The 12417-nt window shown below is 32.5% G+C and overlaps 1 long non-coding RNA gene across 2 annotated transcripts; it reads right to left on the bottom strand.

Moving 5' to 3' along the window:
• Positions 1 to 1069: 1069 nt before the first annotated feature.
• Positions 1070 to 7483, bottom strand: LOC148780133 (uncharacterized). Of its 2 annotated transcripts, XR_016042578.1 has the most exons (4): positions 7365 to 7483; positions 6901 to 6954; positions 6715 to 6793; positions 1070 to 1758 (listed from the first exon to the last, which is right to left on the bottom strand). It is a non-coding gene; the product is annotated as an uncharacterized LOC148780133 (long non-coding RNA). The 2 variants fall into 2 exon arrangements; XR_016042576.1 differs by lacking the exon at positions 1070 to 1758 and having other exon boundaries at positions 6168 to 6793.
• Positions 7484 to 12417: the final 4934 nt, after the last annotated feature.

Genomic DNA, 12417 nt, shown 5'->3' with positions numbered 1-12417 from the left:
TCATTATTTTATAAAAAATATGAAAATACTGAGAATGTGTTTCATTGTTTTATAAAACAACTTAATACAATTTAAAATTATATTTAATTTTTATTTTTTATAAAATAAGTTATTACAATAATTTTTATTACAATAAGTTATTACAATAAGTTATTACAATAAGTTATTACAATAAGTTATTACAATAAGTTATTACAATAAGTTATTACAATAAGTTATTAAAATAAGTTATTACAATAATTTTTATTACAATAAGTTATTACAATAAGTTATAAAATAAGTTATTACAATAAGTTATTAAAATAAGTTATTACAATAATTTTTATTTTTTATAAAATAAGTTATTAAAATAAGTTATTACAATAAGTTATTTGTTAATATTTGTAAAAATTATAAATATATTAATTTAAAATTATATTCTATACTAAATATGAAAATAGCATAATCTATATAACAATAATAATTTATTAAATAATATAAAAATTTAATATAGTAATTTAATAAACCAATTTAATTATATGATATTTTAATTTATTTATAACAATAAAATTTTTAATATAGCAAGAAAAATTAAACGTAATTATAATAAATAATTTAACCATTTTTATATAATTATATTCATTCGATATAATAATATTAATATGATTATATTCTTAGAAGGCTAATTACATGATATTTGAAAAATTTTGGATTGATTTTAAATTTACAATCATATTTATTAATAGTATTATGAATATTTATAATTATATAAATATAAATAAAGTGTAAACTGCTTGTTATTTTGAAAACCTCTAAACTTATCGCGAGGAACAAATGAGCACTACTTCTGACTATGGGCCTAGGGAAGGAGCAGTCCCACATCGGTAAAGGTTAAGAAACCCACGGGCTTGCATGTGAACCAACGGTGTTGGTGTCAGAAGTTGACATCAGCGCTGATGTCATCATCAGGATGAATAAAGTATTTCATACCATATTATAGTACCCTATAAAGGTTGTTTGGGCCAACATGGCGTTTTAAAAAAAAAGCACGAATAAAGTTATTTCATACCTTAAAAAAAGACAAAAAAAATTATAAAAAATACTCTAAAATGATATATCTATGCAACTTATTCTTATCTCAATCTTTTTTCATACTTTTTCCCCCCAAACAACCTTTTTTCGTAAAAACCCCCCAAAGTAAAATATTCTTATTTTTCAAACGGAAATGCCTACAAACCAAATCAATTCGCGGATCCCAGAGGGCAGTACACTACTGCTAGAGTGGAATGTCAAGAAGCACTACCGGAGCATGGTGCTACATTGCCGGAGCGCTGTGGTTCCAGAAACTTCATTGCCGGAGCCTTGTGGCTCCAGAGACTTTATTGCCAGAGCAAACTGCCTGAGCGCATATTTTCATTGTCGGATCGCGTTCTCAGAATATCGGGGCGTTGTGGGTCTAACAAATGACTATCGGAGCGAACATTGGGGCTGCCGGAGCACGCATTCAGACTGCGGAGCGCAGTTCTCAGTATGCCCAAGCGCTGTGGGTCAGACAAAGCACTATCGGAGCGCAAATTGTGACTGTCGGAGCCCACATTCGGACTGCCGGAGTGCAGTCCACCATTGCCGAAGTGCTGTGGCTCCACAGGCTTCATTGCCAGAGCGGATTGCCGAAGCGTGTAGTTGCATTGCCGAAGCGAGTTAGCAGAATGCCAGAGCACTATGGATCAGACCAAGTATTGCCGGAGCGCACATTGGGACTGCTGGAGCGCGTCTTTACTGTGGGAAACAGGAGAGAGAAGGCCGTGTGAAAGAAACGACAGTACTTTAGTCTTATTTCATGTTATTTTTGAGTTGAGGGGGTTTTTGCGAGGAAAGGTAGTTTGAGCGAAAAACGTGCGAGAAAAATTGGGTTGGGGGGTTAAATTGTATTTTGTAATTTTTCTAAAAAAAAAAAGAAAAAGAAGCTCGAATAAAGTATAACCTATAAGAGTTGTTTGGGCCAACATGGCGTTTCATTGTACAAAAAAAAAAAAAAAAATGGAGGAAAAAGAAATGAAAGAAGCACGAATAAAGTATTTCATACCATAAAGGATCCTACAAGGGTTGTTTGGGCCAAGATGGCGTTTTAAAAAGAAAAACACGAATAAAATATTTCATACCTTGAAAAAAAGCACGAATAAAATATTCCATACCATATAAGGGTTATTTGGGCCAACATGGCGTTTCATAAAAAAAAAAGCACGAATAAAGTATTTCATACCGTAAAGTACCCTATAAGATTTCATACCATAAAAGTACCCTATGAGGGTTGTTTGGGCCAACATGGCGTTTCATAAAAAAAATTGCACCGATTGGTATTTTTGTACAAAGAAATACTCGAATTTGCAATTGAATTGGTATTTTTGTACAAAGAAATACTCGAATTTGCAATTGCTAATATTTTAGAACGAGAGGGTGGGTGTGCATCAAATGCATGGACAACCAACGAAACGCATTTTCATGAAAATGCAAAGTAGGAGGTTTTGAGAGGCAGATTTAATGGAAGCCAAGGGTTTAGAAAGAGATATTATAGCATTAAAACCCTATGTTTTAAAAGGAGGTTGAGAGAGAGAGAGAGGGGGGCACTATATTCTATCTTTCTTTGCGATTTGAGCTTTTCCCCGTCTTTTAAATCTCCTTCACCACAATTTCTACTAACTTTCTTTCTCCGGGTAAATTAAGGTAAGAATCTCTCTTGTACGTGTAGATTTTTTTATTTACGGGGCTGACAGTAAATGCTCACGACCTACCTTCAATTTGGGTCGATCGAAAAAAGTCACAACTGTATTTCTAATTTCAATTTGAATTTTTTATTTACAAAACTAATTCATTTAAAAGGTAAGAGTCTACTCATGAAACATAGGAAAACTTAATAATACTACTAAAATAACAATTTATATAAAAAAATAATCGATCAAAATATCACTGAAAGTTACAACAATAAAATTTTGATCAATTTATTTTTTGTGAATAAATTTTTAATATTTTAATTCAGTGCGCCTTGATATGAATATTAGAAGCTCAAATTTTCAAATTAGTTGTACTTATAATTTTCTTTTAAAAAACTTCAAGTATGAAATACACTTGTGACCATCAGATCGACCCAGATTCAATTTGGGTCACTTGGCTTAGAGTACACTATTAGCTAGTGGGTTGACAAGGTCTTTTCATATATATATATATATATATATATATATATATATATATATATATATATATGAGAAAAGTTTATATAGAGCAGAGGCTCTAAATAATCAAATGAGAGCCTACCTCAAAAATTTCACTAGAAGAGGTTGTTTTGATGCCTAAATATCCTCAAATTGATCACCTCTACATCAATATGCATGGACATGAAAACAAATGGATTTCTAGTTTTGGAAATAGTGTACGTTGTAACGTATTTTTAGACCGTCAATTTTCAAGTTTTCATAAATTTGTCGAATTACACTATTTTTTAAGCTTTAAACTTCATAAATTAAGATGAAAATATACTTTAAGGCTATCCATAGTTAGCAAGTTGCCGATTTCAATGCGATTTTTTCAAAAAATCACCGTTTTTTTTTAAAAAAAATTTAATCCGTGTATTTTTCAATACATCGGCAAAAAAACACGTTTTTCTCAAGGAGACGTTTAAAACGCGTTTTTCAGCTTTCTAAAAAAGGGTTCAAAAAAACGTTCCTATAAATAATCTATATTTTTTTTGTCGTAAGTTAAATAACGTATTTTTCTTTTATGAAATTACTATTTTGTACCTTCTGACAAACAATTTTTTATTGTTTGGAAGAGAATCACCGTTTAGCAAAAAAAAAAAAAAGAAGAAAACCAAATTTAACATTAGAGAGAGAAATTGTCTGCATTAGATCCCTAAATTTAACCTTACAGAGAGAAATTAACTGCATGAGATTGGGAGAAAAAAAATAAGATCATTCACAAAAAACGAAAACCCCAAATTTAACATTACAGAGAAAAACTACGGATTAGGATCCCCATTAGAGCGGGGAAATATAGATTAGGATCTTGCAAGGAAAACCCCATGGTTGCCTTCTTAGGAAGCTCTTTACAATAATAAATTGGTTTCTCAAACTTTGCATAGGTTGGATTAAGCTCCTCACCATTTTATAATATAGATTTGTAATCTGTATCTTTAGGATTTTCTCCTCATAAACTCACTATTTACCCATATGATAGAGAGAGAAAGAGAGAGTCATGGTCACCCATTAGATCCATGGTTTCCTTCTCTATGCTCCACCGTTTTATAGAGATTTCCCAGTTTAGAGAGAGAGAACCACCACGGGTTTTGTTTTGACCTCTGAGATATAGAGAAAAGGTTGTTTTTAATGTTTTGAGAGAAAAAATCGAGTTGTTAAATGAGAAAGAGAGAGAACAATGTCATTAATAATTTAGATAGAGAGAGAGTATTATCGTTATTAATTTAGAGAGAAAGAGGTTATTATTTGAAGAAAATAGTTTATTTTAAGGTTGTAACCTTCTACCGTTGAAGTTAGATGCACCTAAAAAATCCTATGATGGAGAGTGCTCCGGTGTAGAACACTCCAACGGACAAAAAAAAAAATACGAATTCCAATACTAGTTATGAGACATCTAAATTTATTGACTTAATTATAATAGTTCTAATAAAGTTTTTCTGGATGGATTAATTATTGATGGCGTTGACATAATTTTTATTTTTTAGAATTTCTAAATTTTTAATATTTTAAACTTATCAGATTTTTTGACTCCGATTTGTTGAGCCTAGTCCGATAGATCGGCGATATATTTACATGAAGTATTTTTGCTGATCCGTATTTTTTATCCAATTTTTTCATCCGCCTTTTTAAATAAAAATAACTTATTTCTGATTTTATAGTGAGGCGATTTATTGATAGTCCCCGACTTGCTAACTGTGAGGCTATCACAAAGATTTCCAATATTGAAACCATATTTCTCGACACTATTTGAAAGTAGGCTTTAATTTGATTGTTTAGAGCCTTGGCTACACACACACATACAGATATATATATATATATATATATATATATATATATATATATATATATATATATATATATATATATATATATATATATATATATATATATATATATATATGTTAATGGTTTCATGCAACGGTCGTATAGTAATCTAGTGCAACCACATTTCTAAAAAGCCATGTTTGTAGCATTTCTATCACCCCAAAAAATGCACATACCCTCTCTTCATCCCAATAATCAATTTTGAAAAAAAAATAAAATTCAATTTATATCATAGATATGGTTAAAATGAGTTCCCTCCCACATTGAATCTAGACTGTCAATTTTATGAATTCCAAGATCTAGGCCTTATGAACTCAAAATCATATTTTTCTTTTTCAATATTGTTCATCTAATGATAACAAAGCATTGTACGTAAAATTGTCTGATCTAATCGCTAACCACCCGGTTAGATCAGAATCGGTCACTTCTCAGTTACGGTTTTTGGCGGTCAGAGTGATCAACCGATATTTTTAAAAAAATTCAAAAAAATGTATATAAATTCTAAAAAAATAAGAAATTTGATTTATAATGCATTTTTAAATATTCTTTACATTATGGTGAAGATTAAAAATTGTTTTGGTCACTAAGGAGCCGTTTGGGAACCTGGAAATCTATTACACTGAAATATGACATTTCCATGTAATGGTACGGAAATAGAAAAAGATTACCCGAGATTTCTCCAAAAATCAGGAAATCTATTACGCTCGTTGAAGAATAAAAAATATATTACACCCTTGACGGGTAATCGGGGAAATATTTCTGGCCTCGTCTCTCGGTGATTTTAGCTAAAACATGGTAGCCCCATCTTCTTCAACTAATAGCTCCCTTTCCAAACCGAATCGCACATATATTTAAACCTCAAAAATCATACAACAGCCCTATTTTTTTCAACTAGCAGCTAAAATCCAGCAGCCCCATCTTCTGCAACCACAGTTGTGGCTATTGTTTATTTCTAGATATCCAAGTTATATTTTTTATCCAAAGATTTATTCTATTTATTTTTTATCCGGCAGCCCCATCTTTTGCAACCACGGTTGTGGCTATTGTTTATTTCTAGATATCCAAGATATATTTTTTATTCAAAGATTTATTCTATTTATTTTTCATCCAAGATTTATTTTTTGGGTTATGCCACCACAGTTGTAGCATTGCTCCAAAAAAATGAACGGATTTGGGTTCTATGCTAAGATCAATCTGTTCATTTTTTAGGCTTTATTTTTGTCGTTTTTTGCCACTATTGTTTGCTGATAAATTCGAAATATATGAGTTCATTCATAGAGAATCGTCAAATCAATGTGCTTGAATTGTTTTTTTTTTTTTTTTTCAAAACTTTTTTAAATTAATTTACCTCTTCAATCTCCTCCAATGCCCCAACATAATTTCTCCTCTAATTTAGTCATAAAGCCTCCTAGGTTACTAGCCAAACCACTTCCAGGCCTATGTCTGCTTAATCGTTCCGATTCAATTTTGCGAGCACTATAACAAAGCAATCAAAAAATTTTGAAAAGAGAAAAATCTATGTAAGACCTAGATCTAAGTACCGTAACTAAATAGACGGCTTATGTTGATTGGGCTCAAATAACACTTTCTATGATACATTTTTGTGATTGTCTAATGGACTGGAAAGAGAGTACTTAAAATTTGGGATAGTGATACTAACATGGTTTATGAACGTTCGATGAAATCAATCCCCTATTTATAAGAACGTCTGTAGGTACTCCATTTACTGTGCACTATGCCTGAAAATGCAGAGGAAAACGCTCAAGTTGTTGTCCATCTTCGAAGACTATAAAACTACAATATTTTTTGTGCATTTCTGTTACAGATAAGAAAATGAGAGCCATGCCTCGAGTCGGTTATGTTCATTTCCACAAAAACATGCTTTGAAAGCATCGCCTTTCTGCAAAATGAGAAACTTACATCTTTAAAATCAACTGAAGAAGGTAATAGAATCCATGTTAACCAGGAAACGGGAAGAAGAAAATGTATAGAAATTTTCCCAAAAATATTTAGAGGTAGAGAGAGAAGAAGAGACTGTAATCAGATGGCTTAAAATAGATCGCGGTAGAGAGAGAAGAAGAAACTGTAATCAGATGCCCCAAAAATAGATTGAGAGAGATTGAAGATACTGTTGAAATTTCCCCAAAAATATTAAGAGCTAGAGCGAGAAGAAGAAACTGAAAAATAGGCCTTGCAAAAACGAGATAGAGAGATAGCGTGCCTAGATTGAGAGAAAGAGAAGGCCTGATCTAAGATCGATTGAACGAGAGAGAGAGAGAGAGGGCATGGTCTGAGTTCTTCTTTGCAGACCAGATAGAGTAGGAGAGAGAGCCTGGCCTGGTCTCCAAAACCATATCTTCTTCTACCTCTACTGTAGTTTTTCTTTGCGAGAGAGAGTTGCCTCAGATAGAGGGCCTAGCTTGTTTTTTGTACGAGAGAAGGAGGGCGAACTTTCTAGCTTCATTTTAAACCACTCTAGATGAATTACTTGCGTTGTACTTTAAGAATAAAATAAGCAATCACCACTTGCTCATATGGGCGTGGTTTGTATAGAGTCCAGGATCTAAACAATCAAATTTTAAACCACCTTCAAATAGTATCGAGAAATATAGTTTCAATATTAGAAACTCTTACTAGCCTGAAAATAAATTTTTATCTTTAAGCATAAAATTTAAAGCATAAAAAAAAATGTAGATCGAGCATATCTATGAAAACTTGAATAACTTAAAAATTGACTGTCCAAAAACACATAACAAGATGCACTACCAAAACTTGAAATTAATTTTTTTCTCAAGTCCATGCATCTTGATGTCAAGATGATCAATTTAAGTATATTTGAGCATCAAAACAACCTCTTCTAGTGAAATTTTGAGGTAAGCTCTAATTTGATTGTTTAGAGCCTAGGCTCTATATAAACTTTTCCCTTCTCATATATACGAATTAATTATATTATATTATTGTTGAATTTGTTATTAATCTCCCGTAACGTAATGAAATTATGAATGATGAATAATTGACAATAATATTGTGTTATAACTCTAACGATGATATACTTTTTAGGTATTATATGAAAATAAGCAATACCATAACAAAGACTTTGTTATAGTGAACACCATATTCTTAATAAGTAGTATGCTTTCTTATGTCAAAACCATATTATGCGTATTTGATAGAATAAATAAATAAATCATTCTAATAACAAAATGTTGACATATAAATGAGATCCAATAAAAGAAAAAGCAATTGTTGAATATTCAATCACAGAAAAGAGGAAATGAACTCAGTATACACGTGGTTCGGCTATACACACCACGAGAAACGAAAAATAATGTTTTTATTATGTTTATCTCTGATAGCTTCCTTACAATTTATAAGTTGATGAGAAGATCTCAAAATAAATGAAATACTCAGGTATACGGTATTCTAATATATTCAGCTCTACACGGTATGCCAACTGTATACCGTGTTAATACTCCCCCTCAAGTTGGTGCAAATAGATTTAAAGGACTCAACTTACCAAGAATCTGTTTAAACCTCCCTTTTCCGACAGTTTTGGTAAATGTAATTGCAAGTTGATTTTCACTGTTGATATATGGAGTTTGAGTTACTTTAACTTGAACTTTTTCCCTGGCAAAATGAAAGTCAACTTCAATATGTTTGGTTCTTTAGTGAAAAACTGGATTGGAAGTGTTGTGTATTGCAGTTTCATTGTCACAATACATTTTGACTGGATGACCATGTATAAAACCAAGTTCTTGGAGGAGAGCTTTAAGCCATATAAGTTCACATGCAGTGGAAGCCATAGCTCAATATTTTGCTTCAGCACTAGAACGAGCCACAACATTTTGTTTCTTACTTTTCCAAGTAACACCAACATACGTGCAGAAACCAGTAGTCAACTTTCTATCTGATGGATTCCCAACCCAATCAGCATCACAATACTGAAGAATATCAACTTGACGAATTTTATGCATCCAAATTCCATTACCAGGAGAACCCTTGAGGTATCTTAATATTTTGTCGTCAGCTTACATATGAGAAGTACGAGGAGCATGCATGAATTGACTCACCACACTTACATCATAAGTTATATCAGGTCTTGTGATGGTTACATATATTAATTTTCCTACCAATCGTTGACACCTTCCAATATCTTTAAGAGGTTGACCGTCCTCAATAATTAACTTAGAAGTCGTTTCAATAGGAGTCTCACTAGGTTTTAACTCCTAATTTTCCAGTTTCTTTCAAAAGGTCAAGAGTATATTTCCTTTGGGAAAGAAAAATGCCCTTTTTTAAATAAGCCATTTCAACTCCTAAAAAATACTTTCATTTTCTTAAATCCTTTAGGTCGAATACATGGTGGAGGTAATTTTTAAGATGAGTAATACCTCGGGCATCATCCCCAATGATAATGATATCATCGACATAGACAAAAACCACAACACTTCCATTTTCCCCTTTTTTTTACAAATATAGATGAATTTGCATTACATCTTTTAAAATTATATTTTTCCAAGGAAGAGCTTAACTTTGCATACTAGGCCCTAGGAGATTGCTTTAGATTGGAATTTCATGAGGATGTCCTTGAGGAATTTTCATATAAACTTCCTCCTCAAGGTCGCCTTGCAGGAATGCATTTTTAACGTCAAGTTGATATAGAGGCCAATCATAATTAGTAGCAATTGATAACAAAACCCTAACGGTATTCATTTTAACAACAAGAGCAAATGTCTCCTTATAATCTTCGCCATAGGTTTGGGTGAACCCTTTAGCAACAAGTCGTACCTTGTATCTCTCTATAGTTCCATTGCTGTTGTATTTTATTTTATAAATGTATTTATTCCCAATCACCTCTTTCCCTCTGGGTAATTCGACTAGTTCCCAAGTCTTATTTTTGCCGAGGGCCCAAAGCTCTTCTTCCATAGCCTTTTTCCAGACAGGAAAGGAAGAAGCTTCTTGAAAGCTGGCAGGTTCTTGAATGGCAGATATACAACAAAGATACGAACTATATTCTTGAGAGACATTGGAATAGTTAACAAACTTTTGAATTGGGTAATTGGTAGAAGCATTAAAAATGTGAAAATCATGATACTTACTTGGGAGTTGAACGTTTCTTCCAGGACGACTGGGTCCCTCTGGGGGAATCAAATGGTGAGGGATTGGTTTCTTGAGGTTCTTCATCATTTTTAGCTTCCACCTCATTTTTGGTATTATGATTGAATTTGTTCTCCGCATAGTCATCACTTGAAATCAAAGGCATCACATGATTACCCCCCTGAACCTTAATTTGCTCATGCATGGGAAGTTGAGGAAAGTGAGGCCCATTCTCTTGAAAAATAGCATCGGTTCATTCTCTTCAAAAATAGCATCATGGGAGATAACAACAATATTTGAAAAATTATCATAGCAATTATATGCCTTTTGAGTGGGACTATATCCAAGAAACATGCATTTCCTTACCTTTGGACTTAACTTATTTGAATTTTCACATGTACAACCAAAAATCTTCAAATATGAAAGAGAACTTTTCTTTCCCTTCTACATTTCAACTGGCGTTTTTTCTTGCAAAAATTTATTTGGCCATCTATTTATGAGATAGCAAACAGTTAAAACCGCATCACTCCAAAACCATTTAGGGACATTGTTTTGGAGCAAAACAGACCTTGCAACTTCAAGTAAATGTCTATTCTTACGTTCTGCTATGCCATTTTATTGAGGGGTACCAATACAAGAGGTTTGGTGAATTATTCCATTCTCTTTGAAAAAAGTGGAAAAGGAATTCTTGACATATTCCGTTCTATTATCAGACTGTAAAATCTTAATTTTGACGCCATATTGAGTTTCAATCATCTTAAAAAATTCAATAAATGTAAGAAACACTTGATCTTTAGAATGAAATAAGTAAACCCAAGTATGTCTAGAAAAATCATCAATGAAGGTCAAGAAATATTGATGCCTACGATATGAGGTAACAGGAGTGGGACCCTAAACATCATAATGAATCAAATTAAAAATAGATGATGATTTTCTATCTGAGGTTTTAAAAGGAAATCTGCTTTGCTTAGCATAACGGAAAATATCACAGTCTTTATAATTCGAGTGTAAACCAGGAAATAATAAACCAAGAACTCTGTCTGATGGGTGGCCAAAACGGTGATGCCACATTTGACAATCAGTTACCTTCTCCTTTAAAGTCACCAAATTGCATCCAAAATATATAGACCTCGTTCCAACTGTCCCTCACCAATCTTCCTTCCCGTTGCCCAGTCCTGAAAAGTAACATTGGGTGGGGTATAGATGATATCACAATTATGAGTATGAGTAATTTTACTGATTGAAAGAAGATTTGATGAAAATTTCGATAAAACTATAATATTTGAGTTGGAAGAGTTAGTGAAAAATTGTATTTTTCCACATCCTTCCACAGTTATAGTAGAGCCATTGGCAATGGTCACAGAACCATCTTTTGGTGATTTATCAAAATTGAATAAAATTGTATCAGTACCAGCCATGTTGTCAGTGGCACCTGAGTCAATAATCCAAGAATCGAAAGACTGAGAGAGCAATGATGTATTACCTAAAACATTGATGGAATCTTGTGAATATGAAGCAATCGAAGCCTTACCAAAATTTTGAACAAGTTGTGCCAGCTTTGCAAGACTTTGTTGGGCATTATTTTTAGCAATTTTGGAAGCATTCTTTTTTCCAAGAAATTGTTTTTCTTTTCAGGGTGGAGTTTCTAACAATTATCTTTAGAGTGTCATTCTTTTCTGCATTTAGGACAGTAGGGACAATTTGAATTATGTCCTTTACTACGAGTAATAAAACATTGGAACCATAAAATTTTCCTGTACCCTCATTAGCTTTAGATTTCAAGGCAGATCTGTCAAGATCATCTTTTGGAGTTTTAGTCATAACTTCTATATGAGTTTCTTCTCTTGACACAATATTGCAAACCGCGTTGAAATCAAGCATGGTGGATGTGAGGAGAATTTGGCTCCTAATATTTTCATATTCAGAACCAAGAGCAGACCAAAGAGCAAATGTCATCTATTGATCTTTTCTTGTAGTAAGGGTTGCAAAGTCGGTAGTAGCAGGCAAATAGTATTCAAGATGATCAAATAAACTATGCACAGTACCAATTAATTCTCCAAATATTTGCTCACCCTTTTTTAAATTCATTATTTGTTGCCTAATTTGATAGATTTTGGGAGGCATTATTTATTCCACAATAAACATCCTTGGCTTTAATCCAAACTGTAGCAATAGGAGGAAACTGAAGTTCTGTGGCAATTTTTCTATCCATAAAATTTAATAACCAAGATTTGACTAAGTCATTATTGGTTTGTCAGTCTTCATAGGA

Source organism: Amborella trichopoda, chromosome 10 (assembly GCF_054954075.1).
Source record: "Amborella trichopoda isolate Santa Cruz 75 chromosome 10, AtrichopodaSantaCruz75HAP2 v2.0, whole genome shotgun sequence".
Lineage (NCBI taxonomy): Eukaryota > Viridiplantae > Streptophyta > Magnoliopsida > Amborellales > Amborellaceae > Amborella > Amborella trichopoda.
Note: the sequence above shows the minus strand (reverse complement) of the source record. Positions and strands in the feature narration are given on the sequence as shown.